Here is a 6,087-nt window from a genome sequence, read left to right on the forward strand (position 1 = left end):
TACCGGTGCCGATAAAGGTGGCGGGGCACCGTACCGGCGCGTACCGGCTATTCTACAGCCCTGTATGTATATTATATGAATACATATGTAAAATAGAAGTAGCAATCTAAAAAAATTCGGATGTGATCAACCCATGACTTTATCTATATATTTGAGGAAAATAAGAAGGTCACAAAAGAAAATTCGATAATTAAACATAAATACACGTTCACACATACCGGTTATGAGAACATTTTCGATACAAATTTAGCGCAAATGTAGCGAAACTTACACAAGATAAAATTTCTACTACCGGTTGTCGGATTTTGTACGAAATTTTTACTTTATCTATGTACGTAGTAACAATAGATGAAGTTTTGTGATCATGCGAAAATTTGAACTCGAGATTTTTTTATTATACACATTAAATATAAAAAAAAATCCAACAAGAGTAAACTGCCACTTGCGGTTGACGGACGCTTCCCAAATTTTATACATTACTTGGTATCAAGCTTAAACTTCTAGATGTGAAATTTCAGTTTAATAAACCAAAAGATTTCTGAGACAAACATAAAAAACCTCGATTCTCTAGAAGTAAAAGTACTACTTCCGGTTCAGGTAAAAAATTCAAAGAATATTAGGGAATAAAATTTATAATTTCTATTACATGTAAAAAAATTCGGGTGTGACCAGCCCATGACTATCTATGTATTTGAGGAATATAAGAAGGTTACAAAACAAAATTAGATATTGAACTAATAACTATGATAGCGATACAAATTGAGCGCAAATATATGCAAATCCTTGCACAAGACAAAAAATCTACTTCCGGTTGTCGGATTTTGTTCAAATTTTTTTTATTATTTAAAATCAGTATAATTATTATACACATTAAATATCAAGAGGATAAAAATAATTTAAAAGGTCAAAATAAAATAATGAAATATTGTTTAAAAAAAAAAATACTACTTCCGGTATACGAATTCTGACCAAAAAGTTACCAAATCTAAGTTAGTACATAAAGAAAACAAATATAATTTTTCAGCTTAATACGTTCAGGGGTGTGGACAGGATCCAGGCGTCAACATTTTTGACCTTTCTAAGAGGAGAAAAACCCACTTCCGGTTTATTAAATTTAGTGATTTTTTTTTATTTTCATCACATTAATACAAAAATTATACTTGATTTTTTTTCGTGAAGATCACACATGTTTAAGGGGTCGAAAAAAATAGTGGATGATAAATCGAACAAAAGTAAACTGCCACTTCCGGTTGAGGTATGCTTACCAAATTTTATCCATAACTTTCTATTACGCTTAAACTTCTAGATATAAAATTTCAGTTCAATAAACCAAAAGGTTTCTGAGAAAAACATAAAAAACCTCGATTCTCTAGAGTAAAACTACTACTTCCGGTTCAGATAAAAATATTTAAAAAATATAAGGTTATAGACATTATTATTTCTATTACATGTAAAAAAAATTTAATCCGATTCAGTCAGCGGTTTGGGAGATAATTGAATTCAAAAACTTAAAAAAAAAGAGGACACCTATGTATAAGGGGAGGTACCATTTCCGGTCAACTTAAAAATTTGAAAAAAATTTACGTCGTATAGATAAGAATTTCAGTACCCGATACTAAGTTTCAGATCGATAGGACTAACGGTGTTCAAAAAATCCCCAAAATACACTGACACACACGCATACAGACACACACACATTTTTTCTAGATCATGAAAACGTGTAAACGAGTTCGAATCTTTCGAATTTTTGCATGATTACAAAACTTCATCTATTGTTATTACAGGCATAGATAAAGTAAAATATATGCATGCATGCACATTGTATGTTTGTAGGTAACTATAATGTGAATGCTTTAAAAACATTAAGATTGGTGATTCAAATTAGATTGCATTGACCTTTGAAAAATAAAGGTCCATATTGTACATACATATACATATGTCATTTGTACAATCGATTTATAATAATATATTAGTTAATTTCTGGGAAATTTTTGCTAAATATTTAAAAATGAAATAAACATTTGAATTTAATCCTATATATGTACATGTATTTAAAATGTTTAGTCAGTTGAAAAAATACAGCATTTTAATTGGGACTTTACTATAATGTTTTATAATATCGGTAAAAATCTACATGAAATTTAAAATGAAATGAAAATCAAGAACCTAAAGCAAAACTAAAATATAATTATTTCATATATGTACTATATATGTATTAAGTATTGCACCATCTATAAAACTTTCGAAACCTGTTTTTGATTAGTTATGATGTAAAAATAAGGCATTTCATTTTTCAAAATGGACTTTGTTCAATTAGTTAACCCATATATATATTAAATATGTATTGTATTTCAAATTTCAATTAAATCAAAAAGAAAATTACCATTGTATGGATCGTGTATTTCCCAAGTATGAATCATATTTTAAACGAAGCGAATGTTATGTATTTATGAATATCTATACATTTTACAGAAATCAATTTACGCAATTATGTTACATGAATATGTAACATTGTATTAGGAATCATAGATATTATATGTATATCGTTGACTATTAATAAAACAAGGTCTTATCTTGTTCAGTCGCATTACTAAGTGTTAAGCTACATATAAACAAGATTACATTTGTATGCTTTTTATTATTGAAAAATACATATTAAAACATAAAATAAATAAAAAATCTTAGATTGATGATACTTAAATGTATGTGAATATATACGAATATGCGTGTGTATTAAATAAAGAGGTCAAGGCAAAACAGGATTCCACGAAATTACACATCGGAACGCCAACGGGGAAAACCAGGATCAAGATAATTTTCGGGTTTAAATATGAATTTTTAACTTTGGGAATTTAATAGTAATTTTTAAATAAAGGTATTTTTTCTTTTTGCTGAATACATACATACATATTCGTCATGTATGGTGTAATGAAAATTTCACAAATATATACGCACGTACTCAAATGTTTGAATAATTGGTCATATTTTACATAATATTGTTGGTTAACAGAAAAAATTGTTTGCACAAGATAAAAAGAAAATCGGACTTAAATCTACGCGATTTTCCGATTGTCATTTACTGTCATCTATCGGTTTTGATGGAACTAAAAGTACAAGTTGAGAAGTGGGTCGCTGGTTACCTGTAATGAGATCGACAACCTTTTCTCATTCCAACTAGACTCCGATTGGAATCTTACCAGAATGAAAAATCACCAATCAGGTTTTCCATGGAAATTTATTTACAGTCAAATTTTAGAAAAAGCTACACAAAATATTTTCATATGCACAGCAATAAATGAAAATATTTGGATTTACATAAATTATGATAATGTAACGTGGGAACACGAGAGAGAGTGAGTACCCACTGTCTAAGTGCATTCGTGGGTGAACAATAGAGACCCCAGATTAGGCTAATGGGATTGAGTAAGTGTTCGAACAAAGGATACGCTGGAGTTCTCACAGGCCGGGGCGAGTGCGTTCGTAAACAATAGACTCGCCAGGGTAGACCTTTAAGTGCTTAGGCAATAGATACATTAATGTACTTGGGAAGCTGTGCTGGGCAACTTGTCCTTTATAATTAGGTACACACGGTAGATCAGATTATTCTGGAGTGAGCGGTGGATCTGTGTGGACCTCTTGAATCGTTGAACAAATGCTGTGAAGCGAATTTAAGCGGAGTTCTTTGATCGAAGATTTTTACAATTGGTGAAGTCGCATACTACTACATGAAATACATACATAAATATATCCTAATAAATTAAAATATCAATACAATACACTATAAATAATAGTATTTTGATTGTTCACATTTCAACAGGTGGTTTTTGGAAGAAATTGATAAGTGATTTGAAATTTGAGCTAAAACTTTTGTATATTGTAATGTAAAATTTACACTGTTTTCTAATATTGTTTTGCCCGTTGATATTTGAACGGGTGATTTTAGAAGGTTATTTTAATTCAAAGTCAAAATTCAAAGCCAAAAAGCTTTAATTTTTAAAAAGGTATCGTTTAAGCCAGCAGCATAGTTTGGTGTTTCAATCCTGTTGGTTGACCTCAATTGAAAATAATTTATTCCAAGTATTATCTGTAGAGCTGCTGTCAGACTTGGATATTTGTGACTTCAAGTTGATTGTTTTTTTTTTAATTAATTAAATTTTAAATTATTAATAATTTATTAATTCCTTTGATCTGAATTACGATATTTTACCGAGTACACAATTATGTGCAAGCAGGCCACTTGTATGTATGTATATATTGCACAAGAACAATCCGATAATGGCATCAGGGGAAAATATAAAATTGGGTCCACCGCCTTTACCAAAGTATAAATCTTCTTTCTTCTTTTTCGCTTGCTCAATGCGTCGTCGTGGTCATTGGAGTCACCTTGGAAACGATTGACGATCCGCCTCCACTCCTCTAGGTTCTGTGCCAAGTTAAAAATAGTGTTGATCCCGCTGGTTCCTTAATTTGGTCAGATCATCTCTTGGGAGACCGTCTTCTCGCTCGCCCTCCCTCTATCGTTCCGGTGACTACCAGCTTCTTCAGACGTTATAACAGTGATGTTATCTTGTTTTCTGGAACTCGAGGTTATCCTTGGTCTCTGGGTGACGAGATCGTCCTTCTGGAAGTTTTCACGAGCATGGAGGTCAGGTCAATGTGCAAATGTGACTCAAAGTTCATCGAGTGATGAAATCTTCCTTCTGGAATAGTCGAATTGGGTCATTGCCCTCAAATAGCGAAGGTAATTCCAGGAGAAGTTAGCTCTGAATGTTTGTACAGCAGCGCAATGTTGCCATCGTGCGACTTGTGTATTATTGTGAAATATATGAGATCATTGGCTTTGGTTCACGATAGCACAAGTTGTGCTATATTCCTACAAGCTCTTTTCCTACACATTGTGGAGAGTCTCTCTGAGCAGTGGCGGATCAAGTAAATGGGAGGTCCCAGGCTCATTCGAAATTTGAGGCCCCCACAGTACAAAAATGCTATCATGATTTTTACCATGCTTTTCGGTATATGGATTATACAAAACCATATTGTTTGTATTTATTTACTATATGTACTTGAAACACTAACAGTTTTTTTTTGTATAAAATATGTACTATTATAATATTACTAATACTATGTAAAATAAGTATTAATTTCATTTATTCTTGACTTGCGAACGTATTTTGGATAACGATAATAATTTGTAAGTTGTAAATTTTATTTATTTTTATTTGTATATATTTAAATTAATCATGCACTAACAGATTGTTCCAAAGCGGCGAGTGTGCTAAACAGATTAAGACTTGAGAAATTATAAATACATATATTAAATACATAATTATTACATACATACACCTGTAAATCGGAACAAGACCTGCCATCTATGGTCATATATTACAAACATCGTATACAATACGATTTTAACATTCAATAAACATCCACAGAGACATATATGCACAGAAATCTGGCGAAACCTGAGATAAAACAATAATTTAAGGTTTGCAATAGAAAATTGGAGAGGAAAAGCCAATTTTACAGAATCGTTTCTGATAAGAAATAATTCGAAAATTCTGATAAGAAACGATCGACCTCGACAAACCAAGTTCTGGCCAACGACGAGACTCTAGCGGGAATCGAACCCGTGACACCCTGCACGAAAGAATACGACACTCACCACTAGACCACGTTGCTGGTTTTGGTAGCAAAGGCCCATTTCGGGACCTCCAAGATTCGGGAGTCCGAAGCGCGTGTTTATTTTCAATGTATGCTAAACCGCCTCTGAGACTACCAGCTCTTTGAGGATGGAGATGTTTGTGGGTCTTGCGGTCCATGGTATGCGCAGCATCCGTTTCCAATAGGATTCCAATAAGTTGCCAATAGGATTCTAATAAGTTGCCAATAGGATTCCAAAAATACCGAAATTTTTAATACCGGTATTACCGTAAGAGAAAAAAACGGTATTACCGGTACTAAATTTTGTAATATTGGTTATGTTGAAATTCTGGATTTATCTGAATACCGGTATTATATATACCGGTACTACCGGTATTGCAATTTCAAGTTATTAATATATAAGAATACGAACAATTGCGTTTTTTT

Source organism: Arctopsyche grandis, chromosome 5 (genome assembly GCF_051622035.1).
Source record: "Arctopsyche grandis isolate Sample6627 chromosome 5, ASM5162203v2, whole genome shotgun sequence".
NCBI lineage: Eukaryota > Metazoa > Arthropoda > Insecta > Trichoptera > Hydropsychidae > Arctopsyche > Arctopsyche grandis.